The 11503-nt window shown below is 33.7% G+C and overlaps 1 protein-coding gene across 33 annotated transcripts in view; it reads right to left on the bottom strand.

Moving 5' to 3' along the window:
• The window catches only part of ADGRL2 (adhesion G protein-coupled receptor L2), a 396395-nt gene that overhangs the window by 207355 nt on the left and 177537 nt on the right, over positions 1-11503 (bottom strand). For 2 of the 33 annotated variants that reach the window (XM_019647729.1, XM_019647745.1), the window contains exon 1: positions 334-453. The exons of 28 other annotated variants lie outside the window; for them this stretch is intronic. The gene's annotated coding sequence lies outside the window, so the exon portion shown is untranslated. Of the gene's footprint in view, positions 1-69; positions 307-333; positions 457-11503 lie in introns of those variants that run through there. 3 more of the 33 variants (XM_019647713.1, XM_019647725.1, XM_019647712.1) reach the window with 3 other exon arrangements.

Raw genomic sequence — 11503 nt, 5'->3', positions numbered from 1 at the left:
CCCCCCTACCCCATCCACACACCCATTCAACCCCTACAGCCATCACCCGCCCCCCCAAACTCCACTCACTGCGCGCTGGCTCCTCCGCGCGCTCCGCTGGCGCGCGCGCTCCATCCTGTCCACACACACGCACTTTAAAAACATTTATTTTATTTCTGGAACCGGGTGAAGGGTATTTGGGAGAGCGCGGTGGAGCCGAGCGCTCCGGCCTCGGAGGCGGGGCGCAGGGGGCCGGCCAGCGGCTCTGGGCCCCCTCCCCTTTTCCCTCCAGGCCCTGGAGCTTTCCCCTTGCCTGCGCTTGGAAGAGGCGCCCAGGGTGCGTCTTTCACCCACCCCGTCTCCAGGTTTTCTCTTTTCTCCACGCAGTGAGCCGGAGGCCCCGAAACTTTTAGTTTCCGCAGCCCTCCTTTTGTGTGACTGCTAAGAGGAAAAAGAACGTCTGTTCGCCGCGGCTGCCTCCGTCCGGCTGCGGCGCGCGGGGGACGCTCCAGGGTTAATGTGTCTTTGATACCTGAGATTTCCGGCGCGCTCGTTAATGAAAGTTACATTTTTTAAAATTGCGATGACTTTTTCTTTGTAGTTACAGAGAGCTAGCCAAACTTTGACTTTATTGACTATATTTCACAGGAGAGTTTTGTTTGTTTTTGATTAAACCCACCAGGATAAGCAAAGGAAGGGAAGGAAACTACAAGGCTCTTTGGTCGCCAGTGCATTCATCGTGCTGTTAGGTCTGTTTCCCTCATTTCCTTACACTGAAACTGCTTTTGCTCTTGTCCTCTGACTACATTTCCTTGCACCTCTCTGTTGGTAGTGTCAGCAAACAGCCAGGCAGCGCCAAGGAGGCACCCAAGGTGAGGAGAACAAACCACGACGGGGCAAATCATGCTTGATAAATGTTTAAAAGCCTGTTAAATGTCCTCTGCATACGAGGAAAATCAAACCTGCATTTTTATTTTAATTACAAAATTTCCGAGCTGAAAGTGACTTGACCTAAGTTTTCAGATGTTTCTAAATCACCGATTATACTAATGCAGCCATCAGTTCCAGAAGCTTGTTTGCAGTGGTTTTCAAGAAAAACTGATTCTCCAAGATTGGAAACCTCGAGAAAATGGGACGAAACTTGAGCTTCTTTGCTTTCAGAAACAATACATACTTCTTGTTGCTGCGGGTATGTTGCAGTCATCATACTTCAGACATGATTTTAAACAACAGTGTTATTAAAGTGGCAACAGCAGATTGTTCAAAAAACATGAAGACTGAATACCTATCAGTATTCTGTCACAAAGCCAGATAACTTGTAGTAGTAAAGTAAATCCAGCTACTGGTCAAGTTTGTTCTTAACTTGTGAAAAATCTTAAAAGTACATAAATGCAAATAACTGAAACATGCTCTTCTAGCTGATTCATTATCATTCTCAAATTAAAACAAGAATCCTTGATAATCAAATTTCTGTGTACTTAATGTATTGATGTCTTACTATTCTTACTATTCCAAAAAGATAAGAGGAACCACTTAGCATTTGTGCTATAAACTACATAAACATTTTCATTTGGAATTTCTTAAATAACATAATTGAAATACTATCAATGCAGGCTATAAAACTAGCCTGGAAAAAAACACATTTGGGCAGAGCTGGTGTGAAACCTTATTATGTACCTAAGTTTTTACATCTGTCAAAATGTATACATACAACAGATCTACCTAGGAAACTTAAATCAGGCTACCTTAAAGTAATTGAAAGGAGGGCAGAAGTATAGAACTCTCAGACCTCAGAGGGATTTATATCATGGTCTCCTTATTTTATTCAAGATTATAAACCAAAATATGTCAAACTAATAATAATAATGTGCATTTACCGTAAGATTTTAGCCCTTTCTTTTGTTTATCTTTGAACGTTTTTCACTCATCTGGGCATGATTCACAAGAAGCCCCAATGAGTGCATAGATCAGTCTAATCCTATTTTCTTTGGGGAAGCAAAACTTGGTCTGAAGTTTTTATTTAGTGAGCTTAGTAAGTAATCAATAGAAATTTTGCCTGAATGAAGCTGGCCATATGTTGGCTTATTTACTTATTTACTTAACTCTCTTAGCAAGAATCTGTGGAAGAACCCCCTGTCTACATTTCATAGGTCTGACATTCTTTGATGCTCTGGACATGAGTGAGTCACTCTCCACTATGTTCCTAAAGAGACTACATCAAAAGAGGAGGATGCACAGGAGAGGGAAGAAGTTGTCACAAATGGGTTAACACTATAAGGAGTGGAAAATGCCTCATACAAGTTCATTTTAATTCAATAGGATGTGTATGTTACAGAGTTCAAAGGATTCGACACCTTTTTTTCTAAGAATATAATAAGCTTGCTGTGTTTTTAAAATCACATCTAAATGTATTCCTTCTAGGATAATGTTTTAAATATTAAAGAATTTTTAATTCTTTCCTTGTACTTTCACATAATAATACTTCAACCTTCTTTGTATCCACAAATTGAAACCGAGCTTTTAATTGCATTGATATATTCAAGATTAAGCTGTTAGCCACAGACCTGCCATTACAAAGGAACACACATCCAGAAAACATAATTTGCCTGACACTTCATGACAATTCAAAACATAATTTATAACAATACAGGTGTTACGGTAGAAAAAAATAAAATGCAAAGCTTAATAATGTCTGCAGATGTTAGCAAGTTAAGGGGAGTTGGAGTATGTTATGCATTCCCTGCAATCCAATAAAGTTAACTACTCAATCTATATTATTATTTAAGTAATGGCAAAATCATTGACTTAGTCATAATACTTGCTAATTGTTTTTAAAAATAAATTCTACAAAGGACAAAGGAAACACCCATTTCCATTTGTTTTATGTTAAATCAACATCCAACCACTCATGGTGATTTCATTCAAAGAAAACAGAAGGAACTCATTAGCTTATGTGGTTAGAGAGATTGATGGGCTTCAAACATTTTAACCATACATGTTTTTTCCAACTGTAGAAACTCATGTTTTTAATTTAAGCAACTTTAAGAAACTAAAGATTATTTTATCCAATAGGTTCGCATATTTCTGATACAGAAATTATGCTAATTTTTAAAACTATATACCATCCAAGCATCTTTGTTTAGAGGGAAGTGATGAAGTACTTGTCAAAATACGTGTTTGAGTAATAATAGTTTGGGTACCAAATTAAAGAAACAAGTACGAAAATGGGCACAGTTGCAAAATATTGTGATTAGTATAAGCCAGTATAACACAGTGAGTAACTTCTTCACTGCCTCACTCTGGCAAACTTGGATAAGCCTATTCTAAAAGGGGCTACATTGGGGTGGGGTGAACTGGGGAGAAGATTGCGGATTTGATAGTGGGCCAAAAACTGAGTGAAGTTTGAACTACACAGCTTTAGATGAGGGTAGGCTGTATTCATTATGGGGAGCATATTTTTGCCTGTGATGAGAGCTCTGTGAGAATTCTAAACTAAAGCAAACAACAAAAAATGTGAAACTGGTCTAGTTTCTAATACAGAAATAGAAATAAAATTAGTTAGAGTTTATCCTAAACTTAATCACTTCCCTCTTCTTCATCGTGACTGTTCAATGATGCTTAGGGCTGAAGCTAGTTCTCCCTACTCTAGAAAATAAATATTGTAAAGCTCTAGACAAGATCAAAGCAATGTGTGAATACCAAACTTAACTAGAACTGGTTGAAAGTTGCTAGCTTTGTTTTTCATTTTAGTTTTGCCATGCATGTAGGCTGAAAAGAAATCAAAACTAATTTTCCATGAGAGCAGAAACATATGAAAGCATTTGGCAGAGCCAATAAGTTTTTAACTATTCTCCTGGCTTTCTCCAGGCTGACTAAATCTTTGTCCACGAAGGCCAAACTCTGTCTAAAATGTAGAGATGCCATCTCCAAAAATAATGACAGTTTAAAGTGTAGTATAAAAATGATTATGATGTACTATGCCTAATAGTACATTGCCTAGAAATATATAATCACTTATATATTCTTAAGTACCTGTCATTTTATAATTAATACTTTTTAAAACTACCCACCAATACAACTGGTAGCATAGCTCTTTCTGTGCACTTAGAGTGTTTACATATGTATATAAATGATTATAAAAATTTTATACCATTATCATTACAACACTAAAACATAAACCAATTTTTAAAAATCCTTCATAATCATTGCTCCACTGAGTCTTACACAACTGAAAGTTTGTCTTTCTTTCCCATAGATTGTTCCCATAACTCTGGTTAATCTCTCCACCTTGAGGCTCTTCTATAATTGGGTCTTATAGATCTATCAATGTTTCTGTCAAACCATGAGTGTAACTATAAGAACACTCATGTTATGCAAATGCTATCTATAACTTCTTATAATAATTATTTTGCTCATCATAAATACTCATAAATAAGTGTTTTTTATAATTAAAGTATGTGGTTTAAAAATAGGTCTCCTGGGCGCGGGATGGCTCAGTTGGTTAGAGCGAGTGCTCTTGACAACAAGGCTGCCAGTTCGATTCCTGCAGGGATGGTGGGCTGCCCCCCCCCACCACCACCACCTACTAGATTGAAAGACAAGTACTTGACTTAGAGCTGATGGGTCCTGGAAAAAACAGTTACCCAATAAAAATAAAAAAATAAAAAAATAGGTCTCCGTATCCTCTTTTAATATATGCAAACCTCTGTCAACAATAGAGATGAAATTTCTTTAATTTTTTTTCAATTGTTGAAGTTAAACTAAGAGTAACCTAAGATTATGACTCTGTTTTAAATATAAAACATTTGAATGGGCAATTCTTCGTAAAGCATCATGCATAGCTTGGGTGAGTACAAAGGCAAGGCAATGGTTAACAGTAGAGGCAATTCCATCCTTTTGAACGTAAACCCTCACAGATAACCAAATAGCAATTTCACAGAAGTCCAAATTGAATATTTAGTGCCTCTGAGAATATGACTATTTGTGCCATAGTACAGCAAATCTTGCAAAAGGCTTTTTAGAGTCAAGAAACAAACTCACTAATATCCTCTGCATTTTAGAAAGTCAAAAATACAATTATATAACACTTCTAATATTTTCATGTTACATACATTTTCTTAATTGTACAGCATAAAATAATTGTAGTATATGATCTTAGTATTTTTTAAACACAAAAATTTTGTTTCACTTCTGAAAATATGTTATAGTCTAAAATTGTGTAACGAGATGTTTCACCTTGATTTTGGTTCATTTTTCTGATTGTGTGTATTAGTCATTACTAACATTTTTCATTATTTTGTTCCATAATTAATATGGTAGTTATTTTTAACCCCACATATATGCTTTATTTTAAAAGGCCTTTATTTGTTGTGTATATTTCAGTAAAAATAAATGTGTCTGAGCATGTGAAAACTAACTAGAACAGCAATTTGCAAAAATTTTTCTTCTAAACCTATCATAGATTCTTGATAGTAGAATGTTACCATATCTATTTTCAAGAATAATTTAAATCTTTATAATTTAGTTTTCAAGTTACTGTAACTCTTTCCAAAGCATGCTTAAGGTCACTAGGAAATCAGTCACTGAGGTCCTAGACCAAACAATGATGTAATAATGATAGGTTTTTGTGATAAGTAAAAGTACTTTAGAAAAGAATCTGTTTTCTTTTAAATTAGCATCCAATTTTAGAATCATACCAAAATGTCATTTGTATCTCAAAGAACTACTGAAAGAATTAGGTAATGATAAGGTGTTGTTGAGCAATACCCAATGAAACAAATTGCTTTAGGTTAAAAAATAAAAACACATAAATAGCCTCTCTAGCTATTCTACATAAAAAAGAAGTTGCTGAACCATCACCTCTATAATATATCTCTGAATGATTTTGTTTCAGTGATGGGGATCTGTTTCACTGAACCACCCACACTCATATCCAACTCTCCTGGTTACCAAAATCACACATCTACAATATAACTACAGAGGATTATTAGTGCATTAAAAGAGTGCACCCCTTCATTATGGGAATGTAATTTATGACACCAATTTAATTAGTACTATGTCCTTACTACCTGAATTAATGACCCAAATTCAAACCACATATATTTCATTGTTCAGACAATGTAGAATATACTGCAAGAAAAACTAATTTCCTGTTTATTATCTAATGATAATTGAAACACAGTTATTCATTATTATAATACTGGGTTACTGCTATATATGAAGTGGCATGTCTCAAAGAAAGAGGTCATGGAAATAACATGAGAAATATTTATAGTTTGTTAAAATAAAATTAGAGAAAAGTTAAGTAAGAATGCTAGCTATAAAATGTAAAGTTTTAAGAACTCCAAGAATATAAACTATTTTTAAATAATTTGGATCCCCAGAAGACTATCATTTAACATTTAAAAATAAACTTATGAGTAATCAAATAAGGAACCCGAAAAATATCTTAAAAAATGAATTTTGACGTTTTATATAATTACTCAATATTTACTTTCTCTCCAGTGCCCTATTGCAAAATGATTTTAAATATGATATACATAAATCAAAACATTTTATATAGGTATAGATTTGAGATGATGATACTAGCCTGTTCATTTATATTGAATATTTCTATACAGGGGGAAATTGTGTAATGTCAAAAATATACACTATGTTGAATACTTAGAAAGCTATCTTTAATGATTTAGGTAAATTTATAGCTTATCAAAATTTGGAGATAAAATATTACACCTTATTACTGAGGGAAGTCTATCTTTACCTCAATTTTCCAGTTAATGAAAGAAGTGTTTAAATACTCTGTAGTTAGATTATTAACTTCTACAAAACTGAAACAGATGTATGTCTTAGTATGCCATTAAATTTATGATTTACATAGAACCCTTACATAGAGCTGAGCAGAGGCCAATGATTCTAATTTGCTCTAGATTTACAATAGCCTGATCTGGTTTTTGTAAGTATTGAAACACTTTAAACAAAATTAGAAAGCAGTTGTGCTTTGTGTGATTAAAGATGCAATTCCCTTTGGAGTAATGAGAAAAGTTAGAACATGTTTCTTTCTTTATGGATATTTCTATTATAAACACGAGTGCTATACATTATATATTTTTGTTACTATGATTTCCTTGTTTTTAATTATAAAATAAACCAATTGAATTTCACTGGAGTCTCAAATTGAAACTATGCCAAAATTTAGCTGAAGAATGTGTACTGAGCTCAATAAAAATCTTTAAATTTTTTCCCAGGGTCTTAAGGTCTTGTTATAAAAATACCAATTCACCATAATTTTCTAGAGCAAAGCATCTTTCTTATTAAGACCTATGCAACCAAAAGACTTGCATGCTAAGTACAGTTTGAACCCTAGAAAACGGCATATATAAAATTGTTCAGGACTAATTATTACTTGATTAATATAAATTACAAACAGAAAAAAGTATTTTATCTCGTTACACAAATAATGTTTACAGCACTGTTATTTAAACCTCCCTTGCTTGGGGAATTATAACCTATCAGCTCCTAAAATTCATATCTATAAAAATATTTTAAACAATACTGTTTCCTTAAAAAATCAGTCAGAAATGTTTATATGAATATTATCGTGTGTGTATGTACACAGAAAATAAGTACATGCAAAAATATTAATTCATTAAAAGTTTATCTCTCATAAAACCTTTATTAGCCCTTGAAGTTTTTGCCACTTCATATAAAATGATTTATCTTTTGAATAACAAGGTTCCATTAATCTGTTTGACAAAGGAATTTTTAAATCACTTAAATAATTTATTTGAATGAATTATTTAAATTCTGTAAAATCTCAATATATGCACATGTATATGTATATACCTGTGTCTATATATTTGTGTTCTGGCACAATATCAAAGAAGAAATACAAACTAGAATTCAGAATACATTGTCCTTGATACAACCAGTGTGATTTGGTGTTGCTGCTGATGTGTTCTTTGATCACCTCCTGATGGCATAGGACCCCTGTTGGAGGGCCAGCTTTGCTACATTTGGCATAACAGGGGCATTTCATGTCAAAGGAACATGAACATTCTTTTCTAAAGTCATTTTTAATTTTGCATTTTTACTGAGATTGGAGGGCTGAAATAGTTTTTCAAAATGTGAGGATAATAAAGGCAACGATTCAGCATTCATAGAAAACCTGCTTTCCTCAATTCAGTGCTCTAGGTGCTACTGGAAAGTGAAAACCCGTTCTCTCCCCAGAGAAATAAATCATCCAGGGAAACAAAGGGCAAATACGCATGGAAAATTAAAAAAAAAATACACAAAACTTTATAAGCAAATGTACAAAACTAATTAGGACATAAAGATTTATGTAACATGTTTAATATGCATGGCATTCAGGAATTTTAACTATATTATTTGTTCGCTGACTATTACTTTACAAATGTTCTCTCACCTAGCTCTTATTCTTTTTTCCCTGAAGATTCATTTTTATTCATAAAAACAATGAAAATGATGGAATAATTCCCCAACTTTGGTGAGATTATAAAATAAATTATGATTATGACAGGTTCTCATAAATTTTATTTTTAAATAGGCCACATATATATAGTTTTTACCTTCTAGTCACCTTTCTTTTGGAAATTATCCAATTTTTCATTTGGGGTACTGTTCCCCTCTCCATTATGTTAGGTTTGGTGGGTTCATTCAAGTTTTATCTCAATTTTGTGACCCATCTTTTTTTTTAAATTTAGTTTTATTTTATTAATTTCAGGTATACAAAACAACATAATGATTAGACATTTACACCCCTCATAAAGTGATAATCCCACCAAGTCTACTACCCCTATGACATCATACATAGCTATTACTACCATTGACTCTATTCCCTATGCTGGACTTGACATCCTGTGTCTATATATATATTACCAAATTTCCCCATGTATAAGACGCACGCTTTTTCGAAAAATTTGGGGTCTAAAAACACATCTTATACAGTGGTTGTAGATTTTTTTTACTTGCATTTCCTGCTTTTTTTGCGCTTGTTTTTGCTCTCATATAACCACTGTATAAGATGCACCCAGTTTTTAGACCCCAAATTTTTTTTAAAAAGCTGCATCTTATACATGGGGAAATACAGTGTGTGTGTATATATATATATATATATATATATATATATATATATATATTATATATTTATAGTTGACATTCAATATTATTTTCTGTTAGTTTCAAGTATTCAGTGCAGTGGTTAGGCATTTATATAATCTATGAAATTATCCCCCCCAATAAGTCCAGTACACATCTGACACCCTACATAGTCTTTTTTTTTTAATCACTTTTTAAAAATTGCATTATTATTATTAGTTTCAGGTGTACAGAACAATGCAATAGTTAGCCTTTTCACCCCTCACAAAGTAACAACTCCCCTCCCTCCATCCACTGTCCTCCCACCCCCGATATCATACTTATCTATGACAATTCCATTGACTCCATTCCCACACTCTACTCCACATCCTGTGACTATATGTATATATAATTATAGTTGACATACAATATTATTCAACATCAGCTTTGGACCATCAGTGTGGTGGTCAGGCCTCTACACCGTCTATGAAGTGGTCTCCCTAACAAGACATGAGTCCATTTGGCCCCCTAAGAAATATTTACAACATTATTGATTATATTCCCCAGGTTGTGTTTACTATCACTGAGGCCATATGGTAGTTACCAATTTGTATTGCCTCGTCCCTTCCCCTTCTCCTTCATCCCCACCCCCTCCCAACTAGCAACCCTCAGTTTTTGTGACCCATCTTTTCAACAGGTTATTTCTAACTTTAATTTACCAAGAAGGTCCTAATTTTATGCATATTAAAATCTGAATCTATGTTTCGGGCATTTAGTACAAGTATAATTTGAAGCCTCTATCTTCATTCTTTCTCCCATTTATCCATCCATCCCTAAACCCAGCTACACGACTATACCATTTTATACCCATTACCCACAATACTCAAACTTTAGTAAGGAGGTATGAGAGGCCCTCAGCAGTCTAATACAACTTTTAAAGGTCCCCTGATATACCAAGGTAGTATCATGAACTCCTGGGAAGACAATTGTCTTTAAAAAGTTTAGGATGCCTAAAACTCCTTTCTGGAGCTTTCTCTCTAGAAGCACCTCCCTTCCTACCCACCTTCGTGTATCTACAAGTATAAATGGCCCCCCAAATACCTCCAGGTTGTATGATACAGGAAGTGATATTACACCGTTCAGAATGGTATGAACCAATCAAGCAAAATAATTTTGAAACACTTCGCCTACTCTCAGAGGGCCTGAGCTATAATTGGTTATTGAAAAGTATTGATGGAATAAATGAATTACAATTCTATAATCATGAATATTATTATAGTATTTATTTCAATTATAAGTCTACTTGCTATTTAAATATTGTAGCATTGCTTTGCTGATACGGATGTTACAAATCAAATAATCTAGAAATCTTATACCAATGTACTCATCACAAGTATACATATAAACATGCACATAATTGCTTATTAATAAATCTTTAGTCAAATTATTGAAATATTTTCACAAATTAGTGATTACAATGAAGATTTGAGTGTTTTCCAAAAAATTAATTTAATAATAATGTGTGTATGTGTGTACTTTTAAGTAAAGAGAAACACAAGTATAGTCAAATTATTCAAGGAATTTCTAGCACCATGAATTATCTTATTGCGTGTGTGTGTGTGTGTGTGTGTCTATGTGTGTGTGTAGAGGGGTGCGAAATAGCTCAAGGAAGGTGGAAATTAATTTTAGTTTTTTAATTCAGAGAAGTTGAAAACTGACTGTCTGACCCATTTTACATCAAACAGTCCTTCCTTCCACTTTTCCTGTCCCAACTTAAATAAGATAAAGATGTCTCTAGGGAACCTCAGAAATTAGAATCAGTGTGACTTACATGAAACTTTTCAAGGATTATATTTTGCACCCTGGTACTTTGGTTTTATTCAAAGGCAAAACATCTGACATTTTATACATTATGGTAAAAAGTATCATACTTTTCATCTTAGCTCATTTATGATTCATTAAGCACTCAAAGACTGGAACCCTACATCCATGAACCAAAAAACATCTTAACCAATTCTTTTCCTGACAAATCACCAGCAAATTTTATTAATAGCATCTTAAAGAGTAAATTAATTAGTCAAAATTGCCAAGGAATATGTTCTGATTTTCTGCTGGTACTTTAAATGCTTTCTTTTTGTTTACATTTCTGTTTTTTTTAATCTTTACAAAATATATTAGTATAATACTTTGCTATCTAAGAAAATCATGCTAAATATCATTTTATCTTTCTTTGATGACATAGAAATTTTCAGTGTTGAAGGACGATCAAAATGAACATTGATTTTCATAACACTTATTACACATCATTGTATTTATTGATTTATTCCTCCCCCACTAGACAGTAAGCTCCTTAGAGTCTCACTAAATTTTATATGCCCAGCTTTTAGCATAGTATGTAATAGAGGTCACATACTGCTGGCCTGTATAAAAT

Source organism: Hipposideros armiger, unplaced genomic scaffold (genome assembly GCF_001890085.2).
Source record: "Hipposideros armiger isolate ML-2016 unplaced genomic scaffold, ASM189008v1 scaffold_115, whole genome shotgun sequence".
Lineage (NCBI taxonomy): Eukaryota > Metazoa > Chordata > Mammalia > Chiroptera > Hipposideridae > Hipposideros > Hipposideros armiger.
This window is presented reverse-complemented; position numbering and strand designations above follow the sequence as displayed.